The sequence below is a fragment of the Mustela nivalis genome (assembly GCF_964662115.1).
Source record: "Mustela nivalis genome assembly, chromosome: 5".
Classification (NCBI taxonomy): Eukaryota; Metazoa; Chordata; class Mammalia; order Carnivora; family Mustelidae; genus Mustela; species Mustela nivalis.
Window position 1 is genome coordinate 33,640,022 of NC_139024.1, and position 15,305 is coordinate 33,655,326.

The 15,305-nt window shown below is 42.3% G+C and overlaps 1 protein-coding gene across 10 annotated transcripts in view; it reads right to left on the reverse strand.

Annotated features, from left to right (window-relative positions):
• KLHL32 (kelch like family member 32) overlaps window positions 1-15,305 on the reverse strand; it is a 245,785-nt gene that overhangs the window by 123,910 nt on the left and 106,570 nt on the right. The window lies entirely within an intron of this gene.

The following is a 15,305-nucleotide window of genomic DNA, read 5'->3' on the forward strand; positions in this document are numbered from 1 at the left end:
ATTTTGGAGATCACAGGAACAGCATGGTTAGCAGATACTTTAGGAAAAGGGGGCTTATGTTCCCCCCCCCCCACTTTCAATAGGAAACCAGAGGTGGCTACTACTCCATTTTACTTCTAAGTCCTACAATAGTGAACTTCAACCACAAACTTTGGTTTTCCTTTTTTCTCAATCTCAGATTCTCTAATCCTTTCGGTTTCATTTTTTTATTATGTTGCAGTAGTCACCACATTAGTTTCCGACGTAGGGTTCCAAGATTCATTGTTTGCATATAAACCCCAGTGCTCCATGAAATCCGTGCCCTCCCTAATACCCATCACAAGGCTCATCCAACCCCCCACCCCCTTCCCCTCTAAAACACTCACTTTGTCTCCCAGAGTCCATAGTCTCTCATGGTCCGTCTCCCCCTCTGATTTCCGCGCCCCCTTCATTTTTCTCTTCCTTCTCCTAATGTCCTCCATGCTATTCCTCATGTTCCACAAATAAGTGAAACCATATGATAATTGACTTTCTCTGCTCAACTTATTTCACTTAGCATCATCTCCTCCAGTCCCATCCATGTTGATGCATAAATTGAAGTCCTTTCTATTTCAAATGGAAGATGCAGAAACAGCATTTTCAGACTACAAGTTGGTCACAGATAAGGAAGGCTTCCCCCAAACAATAGTCATACCAGTTCTGTATTTTTTTTTTTTCTGGTGAAGTCCAACTTTGTGCCTACTGTTGCCAGCTCCTGAGCCGCTGAACAGGGCTGCAGAAAAACACAAGACTACGCTAACTGGATTCACACTACCTGCATGACTGCCAGGCAGAGGGAAGCCTTCTGTGCTGTTCTGCCATTCCAGCCCAGCCTCAAGCCCAGTGGTTCCCAAGGTCTCATCTCAGGACCAGCAGCAGGAGCATCACCTGGGAATCTGTCACAGTTGCAAATTCTTGGACGTCTCCCCAGAATCAGAAACTTTCATAGTGAGACCCAGCACCAAATGTTATCAGGAGGCCCCTTATCATTGTGGAGCACAGGGAAGCCTGAGAAACACTGGTGTGGTCAATTCACTCTACCTCTTCCCTCATACTCCTTCCTCCTCAAGCCTCCTTTCTCTCCTTACTCTAATCCTATGATCTTCCAAAGCCTCCCACCACCAAATCTACCAAGTCACCTCTCCATATTTGTATCAGTACATTTGAATTTACCAAATACTCCATTTGTGGAAGAGATCTCAACCCCTTCTGCCAGCTATTGTCCCCTCTCTTCCCAGGGGGTTATCTGTTCTCTTTCTTCTCTTGAAAATTCCCATCAGCATAAAAATGTGCTTTGCCTGCTCCTATCTCCTGTCTCTCCTGAACCTCTCTATCAACCACCAAACCTGCCCCTATTCCAGTCTTAACCAGCTCAGCAAACAGCAACTGCTGGTTATTGAGGCTACGACCCCAGTCAATTCCTGACTCCTCCTGTCTCCTCCTACCTCACATTCCATCCTCAGCCACTCCTATTGGCTCTATCTTCAGAATAATTCCAGAATCCAATCACCACTAAGTACTATCGCCAGGTCTACCACTCCTGTCTAATCTAGTCTTCCTAGACTTACTAGAATGGCTGCCTAACTAGTCAAACGCCTTTCTTCTTCTTCTTTTTTTTAATTTATTTACTTTTTATTTCTTTTCAGCATAACAGTATTCATTGTTTTTGCACCACACCCAGTGCTCCATGAAATCCATGCCCTCTCTAATATGCACCACCTGGTTCCCCCAATCTCCCACTCCCTGTCCCTTCAAAACCCTTAGGTTGTTTTTCAGAGTCCATAGTGTCTCATGGTTCACCCCCCCCCCTTCCAATTTCCCTCAACTCCCTTCTCCTTTTCATCTCCTTTCTCCTTTGTCCCTTCAGAGTGTTTTTAATAGTACCAAACAAATTGATCCTTTAAAGGCATCAATGAAATTGTTACTCCCTTTGTAAGGGCCTATTTAGCCAGAGCGATCCATCCAGTTAAACAATGACTTTGAATGACTTTGTTGTTTATACAGTAAAACTTTAAACTGTCCCTGTCCCCCTCTCCCCCCAGGGGACTTACTTAAAAAACAAGTCTGGGACACTGGTCCCAGGTAACAAAGCCCAAATACAAGGGTGGGTCCAGCCAGGTGGAGGTATCCAATGGGTGGGGGCCCGCATACTGTCTCCCTAGCTACCAAGGAGTATGGGCCCCACCCTTTGGGCGCCTTTTGGGTGCCAATTCTGACCAAGGTGATAGGCTAGTTCAAATATCTACTATAGGGGAAATTGTAATTCAATTGATTCAATTGGTCACTTATGTGTGAACTAGCATGACTGTGCAGCTTTCTTTGTGTGTTACAATCTCATTAATGGGCCACCTGTGCGTGGCCAGGCCCAACCACATGGCCTTTGCCCTTAAAAGCTAGTCTGTAAGGCAGAGAGAGGTCACCTCTTTGCAAGAGACAGCCCTGGCCGGTCAGGTCGATTCTCGATGCTTGGTGAGAAATAAAGCTTTCCTTGACCTTCGTTTTGTATCAGTCTCGCTCCTTTGATTACGGACCCGACCTCTCCAGCAAATTTTTATCTCATTGGACAGGAATCCAATCTTCTCTATAACATAAAAGTTTCTGTGAATATCCTGAGTACCTTCGTGTCTACACCTAGCTGCTATTTTCTCGGCTTGTCTTCCGAGAAGGCTTGTCTCGGTCAGTCTTCCTCAAGATATCAGCATGGCTCGCTCATTCCTGTGCTCAGCTCAGACCTCTGCTCAGATATCCCCTTATCTGAGAGGCCTTCTGTGGCCATCCTCGATAAAACAGTACCTTGCTGCCCATCACCCTAGTTCCCTATCTCCTTACTTTGCATTATTCTTCCTAGTATTTACCACCTTTTGACATCGTACATATTTATCTATATGACTATTTCCTGTTTCTCCACCCACAGGATAGAAGATCCAAGAGGGCAGGGGCTTGGTCTATTCTATACCCTCAGCACTGAGAATAATGCCCAACAGAGCTTTTACTCCATATTGGGTGAAATGATTTTAATAAATTATTGGTGAATTAATTTATCTCTAGATAGATTTTTTTAAAATTCAGAATTACTTTCATTGATTAGTACAACATCATAGGAGGAAAGGGCTTATCAATTTTATTTATTTATTTATTTATTTATTTATTTGACAGATGGAGATCACAAGTAGGCAGAGAGGCAGGCAGAGAGGGGTGGGGGGAGGGAGGCTCCCTGCTGAGCAGAGAGCCCAATGTGGGGCTCGATCCCAGGACCCTGGGATCATGACCTGAGCTGAAGGCAGAGGCTTTAACCCACTGAGCCACCCAGGCACCCCTATATTCTTTGATAAAAAAGATTTTTATTTATCTATTTATTTGTCAGAGAGAGAGAGAGCACACAAGCAGGGGGAGCAACAGGTAGAGGGAGAAGCAGACTCCCCACTGAGCAGGGAGCCCGGTGCGGGACTCTATCTCTGTATCCTGGGATCATGATCTGAGACGAAGGGAGACACTTAACCAACTGAGCCACCCAGGCATTATTATATAAATTATACTCTGAACTACTAACGAAGTTAAAAAGTTACACACGTGTGGCAAAAATACCAACACTCATTTGCAAAAATTTTTATAGCTCCTTCCCCATCTAGTCAGAAGGAGAAATCCTGAATTTCTCCCGCACCTCAAGGAGAGAGGCTTTGACTGACGTTCAGGAAATTGTTGCAGCTCCCATCACAGAAGCAAGGATGTAGCATATTCTCCCAGATGAGGCCTGGCCTAAGGCACTGAATGGGAATAGATGGATTAGAAAGGTTAGTCTGAGCCTTTAAATCCTGTCAGCGGCACTGATTTCGCACAACTGGCATTGACGATAACCTCCAGGGCTCGGTAATGCCCAGCACAAAGACAGATGTCACAGACAGACGAGACAAACACTCCAAGCACGGGCCACATGTCCGGCGGGCTCGCTCCGGGAAGCCCTCACAGGAGATGCTCAGACCAGGATTGTTTCTGCCTTTGTTTCTAGTTTCTCTGTTCTGTAGTGTTCTCTTCTCTCATTATCACATCAGTTTTTCTGGAAGATACTTTAGCACAAGAAATCCCAAGTGCATTGAAAGGACACAGTTTGGAAAGAAAAAAGAGAGAGAGAGAGACAGAGAGAAAAAAAACAAACAAAAAAACAAACCGTACTAGGAAAGCTGTGGGTCTCACTTACAGAAACAGAACAAGTGTTGGCAAAGCCCCACTTGCACTGGAGTCTTTCAAATTCAGCTTTGTTGCCTTCCGTGACTAGTTGTTCTAATATATTCTTCCAGAGAATTTGTGTTTGGGGAGGAATACAAGTAAAGATTTGATCTCTGGGGCACCTGGGTGGCTCAGTGGGTTAAGCCTCTGCCTTTGGTTCGGGTCATGATCTCAGGGTCCTGGGATCGAGCCCCGCATGGGGCTCTCTGCTCAGCAGGGAGCCTGCTTCCCCCTCTCTCTCTGCCTCTCGGCCTGCTTGTGATCTCTGTTTGTCAAATAAGTAAGTAAGTAAGTAAATAAATAAATAAATAAATAAAAGATTTGGTCTCCTCATGATTTCCAGTACCGTGAATGTGCCTGTCACCTGCCTGGAATAACTGGCCGAAAATAGCCTTCTGCAGAAGGAAGTGAGCGCAAACTCACCCATTTGCAGAGGACAACTAAGGCAGCCAAGTTTCAGTGCTGTAAAGCACACACTGGTTACATTGAGACCTTGGAGAATCGTGTACCCATCAGCATCTAGTCTGATTCTCAAAGCAGGACAGACAGGAGGAAGGGTCACTGAGAACCACCGACAGGAAGGGCGGCATTCCCTGAGAGCTCAGAGCAGTAAGTGGCCAAGTGGGAGCCAATTCTAGTGGCTGGACAACAGTCTCATCAAACTGGACTGTAGCTCAGACAGAGGTATCAACAGGGCACAATGCAAATGTCCCCTGAGTAACAAAGGGGATCAAGAAATGTAGGCTGCATAAAGCCAAGCGGTTCAGAATGCACGGGCACAACGTTATAAACCTTGAAACCTGCCAGACTGGATTGGGTATTTCTTCTTTCCCTTGGTGATACTCGCCTGCTTGGGTGAAAGCAAAGCGGGGGCTTCTTGAGATTGGATAGAGAAATTTTGATGCAATTTGGGGGTCGGGGGCAGGGTATGAGTGTCTCTTGTTCACAGGGTGGATGGAATATTTTCTCCCTGTCATCCACTCTCACCTGACCTCTGGAGGGCAGAATACAGGACGCTGAACTGGAAAGAGGCGAGCCGGACCGTACTGAGAAAATGTGCATGAATCATTATAACCGTGCACGGCCATGTGTCAACAAAATGGCTTCAAACAAGTATGGGACTTACTTTTCTCACAAAATGGATTAGGCGGCTTGCGGTGCCAACAAACAATCTCATTCTGGAACCCCTCCAGCAGCGGGGGGCAAGCTAAATCAAGTGAACTAAGGTCCGCACCCAACTCCCACCCCAAATGTGGAGACGCAGCCCTCCCTTGGATCAGCTGGGGATAAGAACTCAACAGTGGCCACGGTCAGGGTGGCACTGCGTGGTCTGACAAATTGTAATAGTCGTAACAGCCACAGCTGCTGCAGAGGGGGGTGGTCTCTAAAGGTACCAGTGAGAGTTCTTACATCAGAATTCGGTCATGAGGTCGGTCCAATGGCCCCCCTGGAAGGAGGCGCTCTTGAATACACAGTCCATATGTGTCCTCTGGCCACTAATTTAGGCAGTGTTGGTAGCCGAGAGCTAAATCGGCGCAATCTTTAATGAAAATCCTCCAAACTGGAATGAGATTGGGGCTCCTGATCCCAGCAATACCTGTGGGCAGGACATGCAGCCAGAAAACTGAAAGAGGAGAGTGGAGACTGAGGTGAGATTGTGCAAGGGCATGATGAGATGCGTGATGCCCCCTCAGCCCGGCTCACCTGGCCAGGCGCTGGGAGGGTGGAGGAGGCCTGACACAGCACACAGACCCCATGGGTCCCGGGGTTTCCTTCCTCATTCCTCCTCCTACATCCCCAACCGCTCACCCTCTTAATTCTGTCTTCTTGTTCTTTTCCTTCTGTTTATTCTCTCTCCCACTTTTACCTTGCTTCTTGGATTAGCGACTGATAGGGACTGCTTTTAATAGCCATGGCAATTATCATTTTGACCCTGTTTTTTTCTTTTCTTTTCTTTTCTTCTTTCTTTTTTTTTTTTTTTTTTTTTTGGTTAGAGAGAGAGAGGAGGGGAAGAGGGAGAGAGAAAATCTGAAGCAGGGTCCACACCCAGCATTAAGCCTGATGTGGGGCTCAATCCCACAACCCAGAGATCATGACCCCAGCTGAAATCGAGAATTGGCTGCTTAACGGACTGAGCCCCCCACGCGCTCCCCAGGGTGACCTTTTTTCCTGCCTTATGAACAGATGTGTTGGCATCTTCAGGCAATTTTGTATCGTAGTTCTTCAAAGCTTGCTTCTTCATTTCTTCCTTAGGAGACTTTTAAGTCACTTACTTCTAGCCCGAAGGAGCTGAGCCAGTCCATTAAGGTCTCTACCAAACATATAACGAGGCACATAGCCGCACAACCACTTTGGCTAGCACTGCTAACACTGCAAATTAGATGGCCCTAATACTATTGATAAGAACAAGTGACCATAGTTTTCTCATTTTCATGCTTGTTTCTTTGGGATTTTTTTCTGTATAGTATAGTGAAATGGCAAATTATTACATCTTTGGATGTCTAAATCATCAAGTAAATTGAACAAAACAACGCAAATAACTTTCAAATGATCAAATACTTCAGACACATAAGTAAAACCATTTTCATAAAACTTTTCAAAAGACTTCTTATAGACAGAATATGAATCATAAGATCTAGCTATGAGAAACAGCCGTTAATTTAGATTTTGCTTCAAAGCCATTAGACTAAGATTCTCTTATCCACCAGGTGGCGCCTACGTTTAAAGCAAAATTATTTTCTAAATTACTCCTGTATTTGTACCTCTATCACTGACGACTTAAAAGTTATTTTTGAGAACGAACAAAATAATTGAAGTAAGGATAATAAAACATATGAATTCTACTCTCTAAATGTCTCTATTATTTGGGGAAATGTTCATAATTTTTTTTTAAGTGCTTCATCTGAGCAATACTGTTCAGAATTCAGCAGCTCTCCATAAACCATGTCCCAATTTATGGCTATATCTCAAACTTTTTGTCCTTGTATTCAGGAGCTATCATGATATACCCACAACCTACTTAAAAAAATTTTTTTTTACTTATTTGAGAGATAGAGAAATATCATGAGCAGGGGGAAAGGGCAGAGGGAGAAGCAGACTCCACTCCGAGCAGGGAGCCCAATGTGGGACTTGATCCCACGACTCTGGGATCATGACCCAAGCTGAAGGTAGATGCTTAACTGACTGAGCTACCCAAGCATCCAAACAGCCTACTTTCTAAAACTTATTGTCAATTGTGCAATCTATGGTCCCTTTACTAAAACCAATAGCCCACTGCTCTCCACACTGAAGCAGTACCTTTTTCCTCCACCATGCCCTCCTGACTTCTTCATTCTCCCTATTTTAACATCCAAGTCATACAAGACTTAACTCTAAGCTCATTACCTATACAAAGCTTTGCAAGACCCTCCCTCGCCTCAGCCTCCAGCTGGGATTAAGCTCTTGCTCTCCCAACTAGAACAGATACATAGTGAACGAAGTCCGTGGGATCTAGGTCACATGCCTGATTTCTAATTCTGGAGCTGAGACTTGCTGGCAGAATGAGATCAGGAAAACCACTCGATTCTATATGCCTCGGTATCCTCATCAATACAATAAAAATCGTATTTATATCAAAAGATGGTCTTAAGGACTGAGGAAATGCATATGTATCATTACAACTGTGCACGGCCATGTGTCAACAAAACGGCCTTAAGCAAGTATGGGACTTACTTTTTGCACAAAACAGATTAGGCGGCATGGAGTGGCAACAAACCAGATGTCTTGCATTTTCCTGTTTGGCCAATCTTAGCCCACGGTTTCATGGTCACAAAATAGCTACTATACCTCCAGGCATTGCATCTGTACTCAAAGCATACAGAAAAAAGAGGGAAAAAACCAAACGCCATGGGCCAGCTGAGTCTGTCACTACTTCCCAGGAAACGATGGATTCCTGACAATCTCTGCCACTCGCATTTACATTTCACTTGCCGGGACTGGGTCATGCGGCTATAGTAGCTGGAAAAGAACCCGGGGAATTGAATTTTTACGGTTACATGCACTATCGTCCCAAATCAAATTGGAATTTTCTATACAGAAAAAACAAGGGAAAAGATAATGTGTAGGCAACCAGAGGGCAGGTCCTGACTTTTAGCACAGAATCTATTTATGTTAAATCAGTGATAAATGCCAACAATTATCTGGGTATTTTTCATGCAACTAAGTGTTTCTGCCCTGAGTGGGTTACATGTGTGTCCCTTAGTTTTACCTAGGACACTTTGGTCCATCCTCTTTCATGTTCATTGCTGGCAAACATGCTACAAGAGCACGCTAGATTTACTTACCAAAGAAAGTCACAGGCTTGAAAAATACAGTTCCTGAGGAAAACGGGAAAGGATGTCAAAAGCCTCTGTGGAGGAACCTGGTCATGTACTAATATTATCGGGGATTGTCTAATTGAAGGAGTTAAGTAAAAGGACACAAGAGTTATTTCAATAACAGTTGTAATAATATGTTTATATAAAGGTAACCTTTGGGTTGGGTGAGGTATAGAACGAATCTGGGATTTGATTACTGATTCTTTAAGTTACAAATTTTGTCAGGTGGCTTTCTTCCAGACATACTAATACACTTACACACTAACTTTATCTTTAGAAAATAAAAATACTGGGGCACCTGGGTGGCTCAGTGGGTTAAAGACTCTGCCTTAGGCTCAGGTCATGATCCCAGGCTCCTGGGGTGGATGGAGCCCCACATCGGGCTCTCTGCTCAGCATGGAGCTTGCTTCCCTTCCTCTCTCTCTGCCTGCCTCTCTACCTACCTGTGATCTCTGTCTGTCAAATAAGTAAATAAAATCTTTAAAAAAAAATACTAACTTATCTTTAAATTTATTTGAATTTTCAAAATATTTTTAAAGAATGTTATAAAGCACAGAGGTAAAATAATAACAACAATAATAAAAACATCCTAGTTAAAAAAAAAAAAAAACCATGGAAATCACTTGGAGATTCTATTATTTTTCTTCACACATTTATGCATCCTCATTTGGTTCACTTGAAATTTCTCAGGTTCCAGACGGGTTGCAGGAACATAACCTTCTCTAAGATGCCGAGAAGAAATCTAAGAATAGGTAAGCACACTGACACTGCATTCCCAGGGAAATGACATGCTGGCCTCACTGCAAAATTTTCATGTATGGCCATTAATGCCATTTTGAGAATGTTCCTGTCTATCGATGCTGCTAGTGAAACTGGTTCTTCTTTCCCATTCTAGGACATGCAGCAGAATGATGGATGACATACGCCAGCTAGGTGCTCGAGTAGAGACAGAGGGAAAAAAAAATCAAATGGAATCATTAAGCTGTGGTATAATTAATGCTGAGAGTGGTAGGCACAGAGGGCTGTTGGAATACTTGGCTAGAGATAATTCATTTCATTGAACCTGTAAAATAATTCTTCATATGAAAAAACTTGGCCCTTTTATATTGTATGAACAAGAACAAACCCCTTTCCCCCTTTTTGTGGTCCCTTCTCCATCAGCTTGATCCTGGTACTTCAAAGCTCTGAGATCAATAGTTCTGTCAGATAGTCATTTCCAACATAGTTTTCTTCATTATGTTTAAATTAACAAAATGTATTATTTAACAAAATGTAAAGCTAAATTATACATAGTTACATTACCTAGAAAAATATAGCCTAATTATTTGAAAAAGCAGAACAAATTTTTGGTAGTTTCTAAGAGAAAGAAGCAGACCCAGCAATTAAATATAATGAAACATGAAAGTCATTACAGGTTATAAGAAAAGTCAAATTAATTATTAAGACTTACTTTTATAACCAGTGCTCTTTCAAGTGTGATGAACACGGGAGGTTTCATCCCACAGAGCTTTATTAGTGAAGCTGGGCTTCCACATACAGAGCTAGTTTCTTAAAATGCTAATATGGTCAAACAAGAAAGAAACATTACTTAAAAATACTGATGTCCAATTGGACAGCCACATGCATAAAAATGAAATTGGACTATTTCCTTACACCACACACAAAAATAGACTCAAAATGGATCAAGGACCTCAATGTGCGAAAGGAATCCATCAAAATCCTTGAGGAGAACACAGGCAGCAACCACTTTGACCTCAACCGCAGCAACTTCTTCCTAGGAACATTGCCAAAGGCAACAGAAGCAAGGGCAAAAATGAACTATTGGGATTTCATCAAGATCAAAAGCTTTTGCACAGCAAAGGAAACAGTTAACAAAACCAAAAGACAACTGACAGAATGGGAGAAGATATTTGCAAACGACATATCAGATAAAGAGCTAGTATCCAAAATCTATAAAGAGCTTAGCAAACTCAACACCCAAAGAAAAAATAATCCAATCAAGAAATGGGCAGTGGACATGAACAGACATTTCTGCAAAGAAGACATCCAGATGGCCAACAGACACATGAAAAAATGCTCCTCATCACTCGGCATCGGGGAAATACAAATCAAAACCACAATGAGATACCCCTCACACCATTCAGAATGGTTAAAATTAACAAGACAAGAAATGACAGATGCTGGCGAGGATGTGGAGAGAGGGGAACCCTCCTACACTGTTGGTGGGAATGCAAGCTGGTGCAACCACTCTGGAAAACAGTGTGGAGGTTCCTCAAAAAACTGAAAATAGAGCTACCCTATGACCCAGTAGATTGCACTACTAGATATATATATATATATACATACATATACTGGTACCCTATACCCAGTAGATATATACTAGGTATATACCCTATACCAGAATATATATATATACTGGTATATACTGGTACCCTATACCCAGTAGATTGCACTACTGGGTATATATCCTAAAGATACAAATGTGGCGCTCCGAAGGGGCACGTGCACCCAAATGTTTATAGCAGCAATGTCCACAATAGCCAAACTATGGAAAGAACCTAGATGTCCATCAACAGATGAATGGATAAAGAAGCTGTGGTATATATACACAATGGAATACTATGCAGCCATCAAAAGAAATGAAATCTTGCCATTTGCGATGATGTGGATGGAACTAGAGGGTATTATGCTTAGCGAAATAAGTCAATCAGAGAAAGACAACTATTATATGATCTCCCTGATATGAGGAAGTGGAGATGCAATGGGGGGTTTTGGGGGGTAGGAAAAGAAAAAATGACAGAAGATGGGATTGAGAGGGAGACAAACCATAAAAGACTCAATCTCAAAAAACAGACTGAGGTTTGCTGGGGGGAGGGGGGATGGGAGAGGGTGGTGGGGATATGGACATTGGGGACGGTATGTGCTATGATGAGTGCTGTGAAATGTGTAAACCTGGTGATTCACAGACCTGTACCCCTGGGGATAAAAATATATGTTTATTTTTAAAAATTAATTAATTAATTTTTAAAAATACTGATGTCCAAAAATGGTTAGGCCTCTGGAAGAATGAATAGGGCTGATTCCATTGTTTCTTTATAGTTGGCTACCCCCTTGTCACTGCTAGGTGCTCAAGCAGAAATGAAAACAAAGAACCAGAGGAAATGATTATAGTGTGGAGTGATTCATGCTAAGACATTGGTGGACACAGAAGGCCAGAGGAGCACTTGACTGGAAACGCCTAATTTCATGGAAGGAAGCTGTGAAATATTTTTTCCCCTGAAAAAATCATTAATATCCAATTTCTGGGAAATCCCTTGTATTTGCTTTATTTATAAAGAATGGAGGCATAATATGGCTCTAGGGTCCATTGTAGGAACATGGGCAAGTCATTGACATGCTTGTTTTTACCACTGTCGCATACAAAACAGATGACCACTACCCACTTGCATAAAGTCTCTATAAGAATATAATGAGATAACCCAGATATAATTCTTAAACTAAACCTGGCACATTGGAGTTTAAAAAAAAAAAAAGTAGCTGCTTTTTTATTATTGTTGTCATCAATCCCATAAACAAATGAATCTACTTCACATATAACAATACCCTATTTCCAGTGTTTACACACTTCCTACTACGTACCAACTATCTTGTGGGGTAACTTCATAGGTTTTCTTTCCTTTTTACACCCTTCCCCACTCCTCACTCCTGCAAGGTAAATACTATCCCCACAAGGCAAATGAAGAAACTGAGGGCAGAGAAATATACGCATTCGATTAGCAAACCTTTCCTAAGTGTCTACAGTATTCCAGGCACCTTTCTGGGGACTGCAGTATGACAAGACAAGTTCCCTCATTGCGTGGTGCTCAGATTCTAGGTTTGAGCCAACCAGGTAGACTTGCAGCGCGACTGACTAACCAGAGGAAAACAAAGGAAGATAAAGATTTGGAGGAAGGATCCAGAGTTCCATTTGGGGATATATGTTAAGTTGATGATGCCTCTTAGTCATCCGAATGGAGATATCAATTAGACAGAAAGGTGTCAGTCTAGTTGGCAAACTATAAGCTCCACACCAGATCTTCCTAGCACATAGTTGTATATAACCTATGAGCTAAAAACAGTTTAAGAAAAATAATTTTACTTGCATTTTTTAAAATGTAATTTTATTTTTTTCTAATAAACTTGATTAGATGTTGTGTTAGGAGGCAGGCAGACAACATTAATCTCACTGATCCCCATCAGAGCTCTTGGGTGACCAGATGCATTGTCAATGAGCAGTCATATTTTGAAAGGAATCTTTTTTTCTGATTGTTACATCTCAACAGTGGGCTTAAAGTATTCGGGAAATTGTGTTGTAAACAGGTGTGCTGTCATCTTGGCTTTCTTGCTCCAGTTACAGAGCACAGGAAGAGTAGACTCAGCATCTTTCTTAGGAGCCCTGGCCCTTTCACATGGTCAGTGAACACTGGCTTCAACATAAGGTCACCAGCTGTGTTAGCGCCTAACACGAAAGCCAACCTGTCCTTTGAAGCTCTAAAGCCAGGCATTGACCTCTCCTCTCTCGCTATGGAAGTCCTAGATGGCACCTTCTTCCATAAGACTGTTCTGTCTACATTGAAAATCTGTTGTTTGGAGTTTCCACCGTCATGAATTATCTTAGCTAGATCTTCTGGAGAACTTGCTGCAGCTTCCACATCAGCACTTGCTGCTTCGATTTGCACTTTTGATGTTATGAAAAAAGTTTCTTTCCTTAGACCTCTTGAACCAACTTCTGCTAGCTTTGAACTTTTATTCTGGAGCTTCTTCATGTCTCTTGGCCTTCAGAGAATTGAAGAGAGTTAAGGCCTCACTCTGGATTAGGCTTTGGCTTAAGGGAATGTGGTAGCTGGTCTGATCATCTCTCAGACTGCTGAAATCTTCTCCATAGCAGCAGTTTGTTCGTTTTTCTTCCTTATCATTCACATATAGTTCACTGGAATAGCACTTTTAATTTCCTTCAAGAGGAAATTCACAACCTGGCTAATCGTTCTATGCAAGAGGCCTAGCTTTTGGCCCGTCAGGCCTTGCTTACAATTAATTACAATTAATTCTTCTTCTCACCTGAATACTTAGAGACCAATGCAGGGAGATTAACTGGCTTAATTTCAATAGAAGGAGGCCCAAAGAGAAGGAGAGAGACAGAAGAATGATCAGTCAGTGGAACAGTCAGGACACATAGAACATTTATCAATTGTTTGTGGTATTATATGGGTTTGGTTCATGACACCACAAAACAAATAAAATTGCAATAACAAAGATCACAGATCGCAGATCACCCTAACCAATACAATAATCATGACAAAGTTTGGAATGTTGCAAGAATTATCAAAATGTGACACAGAGACACAAAGTAAGCAAACACTATTCGGACAATGGCAGCAAGAGACTTGCCGGACACAGACCTCCCACAAACCTTAAACTGGTAAAAAACAAAAAAATAAACAAACCAAAACCAAAACAAACAAACAAACAAGCAAGCAAAAAAAACCACGAAGTATCTGCAGGGCCCCCTGGGAGGCTCAGTCATTTGAGCATCCAACTCTTGATTTCAGCTCAGGTCATGATCTTAGGGTCATGATCTCAGGGTCATGGGATCAGGCCCACATCTGGCTTTGCAATCAGCACAGAGTCTGCTTGAGGATCTCTCTGTCCCTCTAACCCTTCCCCCAATCACATACACATACGTGTTCTCTATTTCTCTCTCAAACAGATAAATAAATAAAATCTAAAAACAAAACAAAACAAAACCAGTATCTGCCAAGTGCAACAAAGCGAAACACAATATAATGAAGTATGCCTATGATACACTATATGATGTGAAAAAGATATGAAATTCAAATTTCAGTCATTCCATTTACTGGAACTTAGCTCATTTACTTACATATTTGTCCCTGGCTATTTTCATTCTACAACAGTAGGGCTGAGCAGTTGCAACATTGCTTTATGTGGCCTGCAAAGGCTAATTCTTTACTACCTGACCCTACACCGAGAAAGTTTTCCAGTCCCTGATCTGGAGTGTAAACAGGGGCTGGGAGTCAATAGCATAATATTGTTCAAAATAACATGGCTCTAGATGACCTCACAAAGGAAGCTAGTTAGATAAAACAGGAAGATCCTGACACATGAAGATCTAATTCAGAGCCTATAGAGGAGGAAGAGCAAGCAAAGTCATCTAGAAAGGAATGATGGGAAAAGGACCTGAGGGGCATAAAGTAAGAGCCCACAGAGTGCAGAAGCCCAGAGAGAAGAGACTCCCATGGAGACTCCCAGCCAGGTTGGCTGTACTGAATGAAGCTGAGAAGTCATGGTGACATTATTTAATTGACTTGACAATATCTGGGACTCTCAAAAGCCATTTCAGTAGAGTGTTGGAAGTCTTGGGACTTAAAGAGTGGAAAAGTGAGTGAAAATGAGTAAATGTAAGTTCATGCAACTTTTTTCACAGTTCTGCCGCGAAGACAAGTAAGTAAACAAGTGGTAACTGAAGGGGTATAAAAGAACAGGGAAAGGATTTTGAAACATGAACGATACAGCAAGTTTATATGCTGGTGGGAATGTTCCAGTGGAGAAGGATAAAGTCATGACAGAAAAAAAGTGGGATTTGGGGAGTGAAGCCCGAGAGGATCAGAGAGCATATGAGGCAAAGCTTACGTGGAGGGTTTAACTTTTGAC